The sequence below is a fragment of the Haplochromis burtoni genome, unplaced genomic scaffold (genome assembly GCF_018398535.1).
Source record: "Haplochromis burtoni strain Fernald_Lab_line unplaced genomic scaffold, NCSU_Asbu1 Contig_77, whole genome shotgun sequence".
NCBI lineage: Eukaryota > Metazoa > Chordata > Actinopteri > Cichliformes > Cichlidae > Haplochromis > Haplochromis burtoni.
The window spans coordinates 1,276,456-1,291,383 of record NW_024582438.1 but is presented as its reverse complement, the minus strand read 5'-3'; positions in this window follow the sequence as shown (position 1 = coordinate 1,291,383).

The window sequence follows — 14,928 nt, the reverse complement described above, 5'->3', positions numbered from 1 at the left end:
GTGGACGTAAAGAAGCTGTTGTTACCACCAATTATTTCCTCTGGTGTTTCTCTTTAGCTGCCTGCTGGGTTTGTGTGGTTAAGTTCCTATTGCAGACATAAACACTCCCAAGCCAGCTAGGTACACACAGACACACGCACACTCACACTCAGCAGCTTCATGTCCAAACAGCCTGACTGACCCACAGCAAGAACGCACAACCAGTCCTGCATGGCCAGCTGCTTTCACAGCTTAAACGCTGCACCAGACACACATATGTATGCACATATACAGATACAAATACACAGTTGCACAACGAATCAAAATGCACTAAAGAGTACTCTTGTTTACAGACAAACACACAAAGAAATATAGTAAGTGGTTCTGTCAGTTTCTTGTTATCTCTATGTTGATATAATGACTTATATTTGGCTCTTGCAAAGTTATTCACCTGCCAGGGCAGCTGCAGCTCACAGACCAGCTCCAGTCAGCGTGTTTATCCACATTGCAGTCCAGACATCCAAGAGGCTGGGCAAAAAGACAAATATTATGCAACTGTAAAGGGAAGCTTCACTCACTTTGTGGATTTCTATTATAGTGGTCAGTCTGATTTATAATAACTTGTGAAAAGTGCCAGACAAAACCACAAATCCCAGAGAAGCTTCAGCTACGCTTATATCCAGCCTGATAATGAAGGAAAACATGACATGGTTTGAAATAAGCTTAATACAAACTGTACTGTCAGACTTGAACAACAAACCCTCTTTCTCTGTTAAATTCAGTGCTCTCCTCGCCATTTTTTTTAAACTTTTTCTCTGTCAATACTCCACTAAGAATAGTTCATGCTATATGAGATCATGTGTTTGAGTTTTAGTTCTTTTTTTAATGCATAGGCAAATTATAGAGACTCTCTCTCTCTCATAACCATTAAAAAACTCTTAGAGTGCTGTGGAGTCACACACAAACACACATTTCCCTCATATAGGATCCAAGATAATCATGTGACCAGACTGCTGGGACAACACATTAAAAGGATGACTAAAGTGCATAGCAGCAACTTTACCATGAACAGGTGTACTGTAATGCTTTGTTTTGACACGTTCACCGCAGAACTGCGATGGAAAACAAGTACATCGAGACAGTGCAGGTAGTTACTGGACGGCAGCAACTTTTTAGAAACAGCGTGTGCCCTCCCCAGATTCTATTATAAGGTCAGCTCGGCGGACCTGTCTGCCGAGACTGGAGAGTGAGATCAGAGGTTATCACAGTCCTATGCTGTTCCTCTCAAACAGTCTGCAGTTGCCCAACAGCTCTGTGTTGGCTTAATGAAGCACTTTTAATTAAACTAAATGCATTGAGTCACTGGTGGGATTTCGTTTTAGAACTTAATTCCTTAAGTGCAGTTACAGTAGCATTTTGCACAAAATGATGCTTTGCTGTAGTTCCAGCCTCCTTAAGTTTATAGTTTTAAGAAAATAAAATATTTGAAAAGTCTGAACAAGAGGTGAAAATTGCTCCCAACGAAAGCCAAATCGGTTTGTACTGCTGCGTCACTTGGAACAAGATGTTGCTTTTTAAGTTTTCGAGGAATGGACAACAGAAGGAGGGAATTGCGCAAAAACAAGAAGAAACCAAAAAAACGTCTTCTGGTTTCCTCAAAGAAGTTCCAGTAAAGCATCAGCGGGCCACGATGGGGGTAACAGTTTGGGGTAAACAGAAAACTGTAAAGTTCATGAAGTGTAACCTCTTTATTTGGTTTATATAAAAACTTGTTTATATCCTAGATGGATAATGCAACACAAATAATTAAGTAGACGGCTGCTCTTTCCACAGTATAGTTTACATGACCGGTACACTGACGGCCCACGCAGCTCATTATTTTTAATTAGCCCCACTTATTTAGACAAAAGCACAGTGTGCGAGTCCTTTCATTCATTTCACTGCGACGACTGCATTGACACAATGGGTTTGCTGATGCAGTGGACTCAAGGGGGAAAAAAATCAGTCTAGCCAAGGCACCAGACAAAATTTTCCACTGGTACCACTGGTCCTACAAACTTTCTCAGTTGAGCACACCATCTTGCTTTAAGTTTAAAATCTATTTTTTATGACAAATTATTATAAGAAACAGAAAAGAGACTCAACACTTTATGGTTTTGTCGGGAGTGAAGTAGAGAGGAACTCAAAATTTTGGTTGACGTATTAAATGATGATGTATTGAAGCTTAAAAGTTTAAACTATGTTTTTATGACAAGGAGTTTAGCGATAGCAGCTCCCTCTTACTGTAATTACAGGTACTACAATAGCTGTTGTGGTTGAAAACATAGACTGTACATAAAAGATCAACAACAACAACATCAGCTTTATATGCAGAGTTAAGTCAATGCAGAAGTGCCTTAAACCTGCATTCTTATTAACAGCCAGAAGGGGGCGACTCCTCTGGTTGCAAAAAGGCTTGTGCGGAAGTTTAAAGCAAAATTGCCCTTGGATGCCTCGCTGTATGACTTAAAACTTTCCTGTTGATTCAACTGGTAGTTTTAATTCACATTTAATACAATGTAATGTTCACCTGCTAAATTAAGGTCATACTTAAAAGGATGACACAGCATAGCATGCTTTACGGCTACCTTGACAACTCGCTAGTATATGAGAGCCCGTCTAAATAACTGCATACTTTAAGTATAAATTGTGTCATAGTTCATCCTAAACACTGACTACCTTTCATGAAAAAAAGAAACAAACAAACTCATACTCTCACAAATACATCTGCACAAAATGAAGAATTTAACTCGTGACTAAAATCAGAGCGCTCTAAGACAGAATGAATACTTGAACAAGTGTTTCTGATGCCGGTGGCGCGCTCGAGGATAGCCATTTGTTACCTGTAGCAGGCTTTAGTAACAAACACTCACACCCCTGAACCTGGTGATCTCTCCATATTCCTCATGTAGGTCCTGTCCTACATCTATTACACCGTGGCTATTGTACAGCCCCTTCCCCTATGTGCACACACAGACGTATTAATACACAAAACACACACACACACACACAGAGTGCGACTGGGGGCTATCGTTCTCCATTATGAAAACTAGGTCGGGGAGGAGTGGGCGAGTAGAGTGGGGCAGTAATTATTTTTATCATTATTAATTTCCACCTCAAGCTTGCGCCGGGGCTTTTTTGTCTGCTTCAATCTTCATTTCAGCCCCCAACATCCACACATGCACACACCACCATCACTACCAGTGTCTTTGAAAAGGCTACGTGCCAAACAAGGCAGAACAGAGCATGGGGGCACAAAAGAGGAAAAGAGCTCAAAGGGATAGAAAGAGTTTGACAGAGAGCGAGAGGGGCGACAGGGGAAGCCGGAGGGGTCGGACGTGTCGCCTCATCACTCACCGGACCCTAATTTACACTAACAGGTTGTTTACTTGATATGGCGAATGATAATAAAAGCCTGGGTGTTGGATGAGGGGAGAAGGCAAGGAAAGAGAAAAATTGAAAGCGAGGCCCTGCGGGAACACTTCGGCGCTGTGATGGCTTGCACACTCCAATTAGTCCCATGAAAAGCTTCTCTCCCTAGAAAGGAGTTAAGGAAGGGGTGAGTTGCTCATTGCGTAAATAAAAACAGCCATATTCACCCCAAAACTCTCTTGCTGGGCCACTGCACAAGGAACAACTTCACTGGTTGTTGGGACTCAGCCGTGGCCACGTACAATGAAAACACAGTTTTCAAGTTTGTGTTAGGGTCCCTGGGTCGTTGACCCAGTGTTTTGTGTTTTTGGTTTTTTGATTTTGTTATTTCATTATATTCTAGCTTTGCTTTACGGGTTTTAGGATTATTCTTAGTTAAGGTTCTCTGGGTGGGGTTTGGTTAGAGCTTTAGTGTTCTGGTTTTCTGTCTGTGTAATCCTTAGTTGCTGTCTCCCCTGTCTGCTATATCCCCGTGTCCAGTCAGGGTCTGTGTCTGCCCTGGTTCCACGTCTCTGTTCCCTCTGTTGTAGTGACTGCATGTGAGTCTGTGTCTTTTGTTCAGTCTCTGTTATGTTTCCTGTTTTACTTTGAAAGTCCATGTCTCATGTTAATGTGTTTGGTTTTGCTTCCTTTGTCTCGTTAGGCTTGATTTGCCCCAGCTGTGTTTCCCTCCTGTTACTCATTCCCTGATTGCTCCCTCTGTGTATTTTAGCCCTGTGTTTCTCTGTGTCCGTGTCGCGATCTACCGTTTATTTTGCTGTGTGTTTTGTCAGTCTGCCGGTGTTAGTTTAGTTTGATTTTTTCCAGTTATGTTATGTTTGAGTTCAACATTAAAGCTGCTTCGGTTTAAGTTTGTCTCTGGAGTCTGCACCTTGGGTCCTATTCCTGTCTGCACACAGCCGTCACTTAACAGTTTGTTTTGTTAATGACACTAAATTATTTGTACTGTACGTATTACACGTAGGTTCAGCGACCACAAAAAAATAAATAAATAAAAAACAACCAAAAAAACCCGCTGCTGACACTAACTAAATAAATGAATGACTTGAAATGCACCTTTAACCATACATAGTCCATAACAGTGTGCAAAGACTGCAAAATCAATGTAGTGATTTACTTCTGCTCCAACTATAAATAAATATTAATCAATTTAAAACTGTTAAAAAAGCAGTGTTTTCCTTTGGATCATTTGAAGGTCTAGTTCTGTTACTGCTGTGTGCTGTAGTATCTATTTCCATCTATCCATCCAACTTCATCCGCTTTATCTGGGGCCGGGTCGCGGGGGCAGCAGCCTAAGCAGAGAAGCCCAGACCTCCCTCTCCCCAGCCACCTCCTCCGGCTTTTCCGGGGGAACACCAAGGCGTTCCCAGGCCAGCCGAGAGATATAATCTCTCCAGCGTGTCCTGGGTCTGCCCCGGGGCCTCCTCCCGGTGGGACATGCCCGGAACACCTCACCCAGGAGGCATCCTTGTCAGATGCCCGAACCACCTCAGCCGGCTCCTTTCGATGTGGAGGAGCAGCGGCTACTCTGAGCCCCTCCCGGATGGCCAAACCTCTCACCCTATCTCTAAGGGAGAGGCCAGCCACCCTTTGGAGGAAGCTCATTTCCGCCGCTTGTATCCACGATCTCGTTCTTTCGGTCACTACCTACAGCTCGTGGCCATAGGTGAGGGATTTCCATCTATTCTATACCAATCATCCTCATGTAGTCTTTGTTATGCAGGTCAAATTTATGCATCTCTGATAAAATTCAGCCATCTGATGTTTAGAAAATCTTCCTCTTGATTTTTTTCGCCTACAGTAAAACTTTTTATTAGACTTATCTTTGGTGCAACACTTGAAATATTATAACAGGGTCTCCTCCTGTCTTTTCATAGAAGATCAGATTACTATATTCTTATAAGATCTTTACCTTACAAAAAGCACCTTGAGGTGACTGCTGAGCTGAACTGAATTGAAAAAGTTAATCTTGTATTTCATTATAGTTGTTCATTGCACTGGGTTGTCAGAAGTTACGTGATTGAATCGGTTTATTTGTTTGCTAGCAGGATTATTCTTTATGTTATAGATGGAATTGGATTAAAACTTGATCAGTGGAGGAGGTTGCCTCAACATCATCATATCAAATGTAAAGCTTTGATATGGATCTAGATGCAGGATATTTTGTACCATTCTGAGATAGCGTGCCCACTGGACACTTTATTTATTACATCTTGTTCCTATTGGGTTGGACCATGTTTTGCTTTCAGAACTGCCTTACTTCTTCGTGGCATAGATTCAACAAGGTGCTCAGAGATTTTGGTCCATATTGACACGAGAGTATCACACAGTTGGCTGCAGACGTGTCACTTATACATCCATGATGCAAACTTCCAGTGTCATCACATGCAAACGGAGTCCTCTTTTGGACTGTCATCTAATTGCTGTGGAGACCATTTGAGTACAGTAAACTCCTTGTCATATTCAAGAAACCACTTTTTGATGACATGAGCTTTGTGGCATGTGTCATTTATATCAAATTCACATGCTACAATTGAATTGTAGCCTCAGTTTCTTGTTCTTAGTTGACGGGAAATGGTTGCTGCAGCCCTTCTACTACAGGTTCGACCTGTTGCAAAGCCAGAGATGCACTTCTGCATACCACGGTTGTAATGAGTAGTTATTTGAGTTACTGTTGCAGTTTCAACACAGTCTGGTCAATCTCCTTTGACATCAAAAAGTAACTTCCACCCAGTAAACTACCACTCATGGGATATTTTCTCTTTTGTAGACTATTGTCTGTAAACCCTATGGATGGCTGTCTGGGAAAATCCCAGGAGATCAGCAGTTTCTGGAATACTCAGAGCAGACTGAGTATTCCAGACACCAACAACCATGCAATGTTCAAAGTCACTTGAATTGGATTTTTGCCCATTCTCACGTTGGGTTTGAACTTCATCTTGACTATTTCTACATGCCCCCTCCCCCCCAAACAAAACTGGGGTGCTGAAGTGGGTAGTGGGTGTATGTATAAAATCGAAATAAGAAAAATCATATTGATGTTCTTAAGAAAATTTCACAAGCTAAGCTAGCTAGAGACAACCTTTTAGATTTAGACATTCATGCGCTCTCTGCTTTAGCAGATGAAGGCATTAAATACTCAGATTTTGTGTTCAGACACTAAGACAGAAGTTTTCCCTCTTAAAATCAAACACAAGTCCTCATGGCTGCTAAAAACAAAAAAAAATCCCATGTCCTCTGTCCTCTACTCCTCAATTAGGACAAAAACCTCTGGAAGTGTCTACACTGACACCTTGATGAATGAGTAAGCCATGCAGAGTAAGTACAGCATCATCCTTTAAACGACAGTGGGATCAACATTCCCCACATTCTATGGTTCTCTTCTACCACATAAACAACTGAAAATCCAAACTCAAACCTGCTGTTTGGACAAAGCGAGATAAAGGTTGATGTATAAAAACTCGCTTTAGTGAAACATCTGTTCATGGAAATGTCTGCAGACACAATGCGTTAACAATTATATGTAGTATAAAAGTGACAGGAAAAACAAGAAAAGGCCATGTTACAAACCAAAACACTGGACAGAACAAAAATGAAAAAGAACGTAAAATGGTATTTAATTTGTTATGGTTAAAAGCAAGTAAACATCTAAGACTAATTATTCAGTTATACAAGAGTAGGTTTTGAGACTAGCTCACAGGTTCCTAGACTGTACACCATGGAACTTATATTAAAGTACTTCATTTGAATTTCCTGTTGTGCCCTTTCTCCAGAATTTCTCTTTCAATACTCACATGTGAACCAGTTTCCATGAATTCTCGTTGAAGCATTATTAGCCAGAAATACAGTATGCACTAGTTTTTGCGCTGGCACTCAGCAGAGTTGTTTTTCTTTGCGAGAAGAAAGCCCAACACTGTTGCTACCAAGGTCAAGTGCATTTTCAAGCTAAACGACCGGCACAAACATTTTTCTTTTTCGTTGCATGACTAAAAACCATGTTGGGGAAACATGCAGGTATTGCTTTGAACTTGTGTGCAGCCTGAAGATCATTAATCTAAAGCAGCTTTCAGTTTTGTCATAGCTCATCTGACTTTAACAGTGCCATTTGCAGACCTTAACCTATTTTGAGCTGGGCTTTTATTTTTCTTGTAATTAAATTATAAGAATTACCAAGAGTATCCAACATGAAATATACAGATATGCTGTTCTTACTTTTAAACAAGTTACTGGTATTAAATTCCTCATGGTAGTTGTTTTTATTTTTTGAAAAATGACAAATGAAGAATCAGGAATTAGCAGGACCCTGAGAGATGCTGCTGGCCCTTCAGTTGATCCATCTACCATTCACTCAAGCCTCATCTCAAATGGTCATTCTTAAGGAAGGGAAATTACCCAAGAACTGGACTGAAAATCAGTGCTAATGCGCCTTATATAGAGTGACAAATCCAAAATTTAAAATCTGTTTCAAATTGTCATCAGTATGTGTAGACGTGGTCAGGAGAAGGGTACAATAGTGTGTGTTTATAGCCATCTTTGATACGCCGTGGAGGCTCTCAGCTTGGGCTTCATTTCAGGAAGCAGTGTTTGGGATCTTGCCAGTCCTGAGATGAATACAGAAAAATGCCATGAGAATGTGATATACCATGCAAAACCATCTGGAAAGCATTTGATTGAAGCAGCTTTGTTATCATTGTGTTGCTGAAATATAAACATATCGCTAATGCAGTCAGTCATGGATTGGCCTCCACAGAGCCCAGACTTGGCAGCGTACATCCAAAAAAGAGCTTTGATTGTCCTTTAAGAAGCCAGAAGATCTCTTCCTGAAGACTATTTAAAGAAATTGCGAAGAAGCTTGCTTCCAATGGCAGAGACCTTTTGCTTGTCAATCACTTGGCAAGCAAAAGGTTGCTGGTTCGCTTCCAGCTGGAGACACAAATCCCCCTTGGGGTTGTGTCAGGAAGGGCATCCAGTATAAAATTCAGCCAAATCAAACATGCGACCCCTTGTGGCAAGGGAGCAGCTGAAAGTAAACAACTTCTACAAGAAAGCATGCCTAAGGGTTCAGGCTGTGAAGGATGAAGGATAAAGGTGGTCATACAAAATATTGACGTTTAAGCTCATTAGAATGAAACTCTGTTTTGCCTTGTATGTTTCCACATCTTTAAATAAATTGTTGTTTCTATTTGCCATATTTTAGGAAAGCATGAAGAAATAAGGTGTAACTAAAGACTTTCCCCCAGCACTCTACGAACCACATTATGTGTATGTACACATATCACTGAGCACCTGAGGTGTTTAGAAATATCAACATCTAAAGCTGAGTTTAAGATTAGAAAATGCAATGAAACTATTAAAATGCAAATTTCTTAGGAACATGACAATGATTTTATCTGTTAGATTGTATGTTGCAAGTTTTTAATTAATCAAAAGAATATCATCACAAGAGTCTGTACCCTATATAACCCTTGTTAATTTTTAACACTCAAAGCAGACATCGGTTGGTGTGTTTATAATGTAATTTTCCAATCATGACAACAGTAAGATACAGTATTTTTTAAATAATTGCACATCAAGCATTTGCTGCTGAGAAATGTGAAGAAAGGTACTTCAATTTGGCTTGAAAGACATCACAGAATGAAGGTACATCACAGCGATTAGAAATCAAAGCTTTAAAAGCCTTCAAACATATGCTCCCAGTCCTGTAAAACTCATACAGAGATGCTATAAACCAAATAAACTGTCGTGTGCAGCACATACTGCACGCAACTAATTCAATGGTAAATACTGGTGGGGATAATAAATGCCTCTGCTTCAGTTTGGAAATATTTGGGGTTTAGATCAAATAACACACATGAGCCAGCCTGCTGCATGACAGCACAGACCATTTCTGGCAAATGCTCCAAGTTACTGTTTTTCTTTCCTTTTTTTTTTTTAAAACAAGCAACTTACTGATTAGTAGAGATTTAAGAAAACCGTCAAAAGACCTGCTACCTTAGCTAAAATGCCTTTAACTAATAATAATTGAATCTGTGTGCATTTTCATACTTAAATAAAAGGTAAATGTGTGGCTGTACTCATGGAAAATAACTTTTCCGCTGATTTGAAGTTGTGTTTCTGGGATCTTCATGAATGGTAAATGTAATAACTGCTGTCTGTACTGAAGCCTGACGGAAATATTAAAACGGCTAAGTGTTTGGTACTAAGAAGGTAGTGTGCAGTAAGGTTTTACAGCTTTTTAATGAAAGCAGTGGTTTTCTGCAAATGAATGCTCTGAGAGTGATAAGAATGACTCATAGCAGGTTGCAAGCTGGACAGCTTAATGATGCAATGTTGCAGTTTTTGGCATTAACTGCAGGAGCTTCGTTCCACTGAACAAAATCCACACAAAAAGAAATGTCAAAGAAAAATAAATGCAGGTGCACATGTCCCGATGTCCTTTTTCTGCACACTTTCTAGCATAATGCCATCCCGCAAATTTGCTTTAAATATATCAAATAGTCAAACACTGGGCTGTCTGCAGTGAATACAGTCTTTATATATCTGTGAGTTTAAATGGTGGAGGCACATGGCTTGGCACCATTTAAGTGTGATACATTTTTCAATAGCTGTGAGTCATAGTTCTTTCTGAGTTCTGAGCAAGGCAAAGTGCGTCGCTCGGGGCTGCCTCCATCTACAGACAGTTAGCTTCGTACTTCTTTTGCATTTGTTAGACGCAAAATCTGTTCTCCAAACTCCTCACTTTCAGTTCAGCTCCCAGTTCACTGTCATCACAGCAGCCCCCTCCCTTCCTGCAGTCATGGTAACGGAGCTGTGAAAGAACAAGCTGAGGAATATGAGGCATGGAGGATGACAGACACATGGCCACATTGTGACAGAGACAGACGAAGAGAATGCCGAGTGGTTTGACACCACAGACAGCGATTTCCCCATCCTGACATCCAGCATGCAAGCAATTAAGAAGGACATGAGGCAGAAGTTATGTGGGACACAGCAAGTCGAGAAAAACAAGATTTCTAGTATTTGCAAGGCATTCAGCAGCAGAGTGGAAGTTCTTGCTGGACACAGATTTTATTGTTTGGAGGCGAATCCGTGTACTTTAGGGTCCCGTACTGTCATTCCTTCGTCTGCTGCTGAGATCGGACTTGTTCACTGTACAAATAAGATCAATGAGTCGACCTCCTGACACAAGCTTTTCAGAGTCTAGAACTCGGGAGAAAATAGGCTATCACCATGGCTGAAAATCAATTTGATAAATGATAGAGAGGTGTTCTAGCAACTGAAATCCTACACGCAGGCCATCAAAAAGCCGTCTCTCTTCACATACATTCTTATGGCCTAATAGATACAGTATTGATTTTAGTGTGGTTGGTGGAAATGCCAATGTGAACTTGTAAAAAAAAAAAAGTAAGACAAAACAGCTCTTGTTCTCACTCCGTGGCATAATCTGAGCTGTTTTCGGGCACTGCGCTCTTCAGCAGCTAGGATAAGTTGCTTCTGCTTGTGTGTGTGAGAGCTGCACAGCATGGCTGGCACACACATAATAAAACAGATCTATTCCAAAAGATACCATTCATCCCTGGACGGCCAGCACAGACTCTCACTTCTTACAAATAAACACATATGCAGTGATAACAGTCGCATGTAGCAGTAAACACTGTTGAGATACGCAAAAAAGTCTTACTCACACAGCATTCGCACACATGCACAGTCAAACAAACACTGGCAGTAGTAGTAGTAGAGGTGTAAATGTGCATGAGCGCACATACACACACACATATTTGCACTTGCAGAGCCACTCACATTAGAAACACAGAAGAAGGCGGGAGGAGGGGGAAGGGGGCACTGAGGCCACAGAACATACAACAAAAAGCAAGCAGACAGCCTTGAGCTATGAGCTCAGCTAAATAAATAAATAAATGAAAATCTCATTTTAAACCAGAAGCTTCGCACCCCCTCTTGGAGCCCACTCCTCCTCCTCCTAGCTCTCCTCCTTTTTCCTCCTCCTCCTTTCCATATCCCAGATCAAGGTTTCATTCTGAAGAAGCACAAAGACTGGCTGCCCAGCATCCATCTCCTCAACTCCATCCATCCCACCTTTCGTAGGGCTCCAGAGACATGGATGCGCTGGCTCTGCTTTCCATTTTCTTCCCCCCTCCACAGGATGAGCTCTGACAGTACCCAACCACACCAGAATCTGGCAATCAACCGGCAAAAGCGCCAGAGGTTGTCAGACCATTGTATCTGCTGGTGTAAATCTACTGTAACAAATGCACCTGGCTCCATTTTATAATCCAGAGTTTATGTCAGGCTTCGTGGCAGGTAGGATGATGCCAATTAGAGAAAGGCATGGCTGTCAGGGGAAGCACATAGGTTTAGCCCGCTGAGACACTACAGCATACTAACTGATTTAAGCCAATTTGTCGCCATATCCATATTGTGCTTGACTGTGCAAACAAACAGATATAAGTAGCGGCTGTGGGCATGTGGATCTGTGGGTGTGGATGCTGGAGAGACACAATAGATGGTTGTTTTGGCGTATAAACCCCACACAGATGGATGAACATCCTGCTTTGGATTGGTTAAACCAAACGTACTGAGGCAGACATGACACAATATCTTTTAAACTGTGCACATACTCCAACTGTCAACAACTGAAGAGGGACCAGGGATGTGAACAATCAGTCGACTAGAAGCTTAAGCTCCCTTCGCTAGTCGGTACCAGAAATACTCATTTGTTCGACTAATTGCTCAGATTTCACAAAACGAGCTGTGGGGTGTCATGCAGTCACTTACAACAATGTCTTCTCCTTTCTCTCGGTGATGAAATATTCTAAACAAGCAAGGTGGAAAGACAGATGACATCTTGTAAAACCTGTGTGGTTTGGCAGTATTTTGATCTAGAAAAGAAATGCTTGGGTCTAGGCTGTGTCAGGCTAGAACCACTGAACCAGAGCAATCTGTCACCCACATTCAATACAACCGTGTGGACACTATCCTGCAAGTAAAGAAGGCTGCTGGTGGCAGCACACTCGCCAAGCCAAAATGACATGTGCAATGATACAGACAGCAGACAGCTCCATACATTTCAGAGGAATTTTAAGTATGATTTGATAACAAAAGGGTGGAATTAACAGAGTGAAATGGCTATGCACACAATACTTGTACAAAAGTAATTACATTACAGTCTTAACCATTTCTCAAACATTTAATTGATAATGAAATTAGTCACAAGGAACATCCCTTGTATGGAGAGGAGGACAGAGTGAGCCAGATGATACAGATGATAATGTGACCTTCATCTTTGTCACTATGAATAGAAGGAGGAACCCCTGTGGCCTTAATTATATGGGTCAGCAGACCAGGAGCTGGTGGTCCCACATTGGGGGTATCAACAAGTCAAACAAATGCAGACATACACAGAGAGCGAGTTGATTCAAGTCAATCAACGATGGGGCCCTGTTTTAAGAAGAGAAATGCAAATTGCAAATACAACACACACACACACACACACAGTCAAATGAATGCATTTCCTCTCATAATAATGACGCATTCATGAGCATTTTACAAGACAAAATGTTACAAAGCAAGACAGGAAACAGAAGGAAACCAGCGGCCTGTGTTTCCTGACTTTATATTCAGCTTTAGAATGATGTTGTGCACTCGATGTTTACTCATAACAACCAAGGACAATCGTTTATGTGCAACGCTGTACCAATGACAAAGAGAAAAGTGCTTCTTGCACACCTGCTCCACCATCATCATGATGGCTAGAGACTGTAATTAACGGCGAGGTTTAGGCGTACGTTACAATTAACACATCCATGCAGATATGCACACGATTTACACAAAATATAATGGTCCATTGAATCCTCCACTGTAGGTCCTTCAACACAGTGTTCCGCACACTCACTGATCCAATTACAGGTCAGAGGTCACAAGACGGTCCCATCCTACCACAATATACAACAGGACCTCCCCCCACTCACTTCTCCCCATCCTCCCAGCATTCCCCTCATTCATTTATCCTCCTCTCTTCACACCCTTCTGCTCAGCTGTCATCTCTCACTTCGTCTCCTCTAAATGGCTATTGACTGTGCTCACAGGGCTGTCGTTCTTTGTCTGTCCCCCATCACAAATGTGTCTGCCAATCACAGGCTCACTGCTCTGAGTGATCCTATATCTTATAAAACAAAAACAGCACTGTTGCTTTCATTAAAAAAATAATAATAATAATCTTAAATCTCTTTTTAAAAAATTTTTAACTTCTGGCATTCCACACTGCTCCCAGTGTTGTTGCTGCAGTTCCTCAGCTAATCTATTTTCTCTGTGGTTGCCCTTTTCTCAATGATTGCCCTCTCTCCGAGCTTTCTCTCCTACGCTCCTCCACTGTTACTCGCTTAGACTCGCTCCTACTCTCTCCTTTATTCTTTCCTTATTCTCGCTCCCTATCACATGTTAAAACTCTAGCTTACGCCCTAAGGGAAGTTCTCCCTTTCAACTCACTGGACCCAGAGACAGGAAAAAGCTATTCCTCCCTACACCGTGTGTCACTGCACTGTATCTGTTTCTGGTAACTAGCTGGGTAAGCCGATGTCATCATGTTACTGTGTCACTGTGTCAACAAAAGACTGGCTTTATTGTACAGTGTATGTAAAGATTAATCAATCTGGAATTTATTACCTCTGCAACAAATCATATGTGATTGGTTGAGTTTGTCTCCTGGTTGTTAGCAAAATTATTCAGAAAGTTCAATGAACGTGTTGCCATTGATGGGGCTTAGCCCATCGTTTGGAGGTGCAGGTTGGGGTAAACCTGCAAGACAAGCAAAATTCAACTTTAAGCCCATTTTTTCCAAACATATGCACTTTATGTTTTGTTAGGAAAATTGGAAAAAGATGCAGCATATTGGATTTATAATGCAATAAAGTCATTGTCATGCTGAAAAATAAAGCTGTTGCCAATCAGGCACTTTTCAGACAGGTGAATCAAAATGTGAAAGCACTTTTCTGTGTTCCTAATTCAATTACAATAATTACATTTTGACAACATCCACAACACGAGCACCCCTCACCAAAAACTGAACCAAACTTTTGGGTCTTTCACTCTGTTGCCACTGACTTCCAGTTCTTGTGTAATTTTCCCTTCCTTAATATTGGCTGCCCTTCCATTGACACCAAATCCAATGAGGCTTCAGTGAATAGCAGAGGAATCAGCTGAAGGGCCAGATACATCTCTGTCCGGTGTTGGGATTTTTTTTTCCCATTTTTCCTATTTCTTACAGACATGACTTTCAAAAACTGTTCATCTTCCGTAGATAGTTTTTAGGCCTGTCACTTCTTCTTTTTGTCCTCTACTTGTCGATTTTTAAGGACACAGTGCAAAATGCTGAGATATGTCTGGTTTGTCTCCTAAAATCGCCTGACTGGTGCAAAAGAATACTATTTTATGCCTGCCAAACTGTTATTGTTGCCATATTTT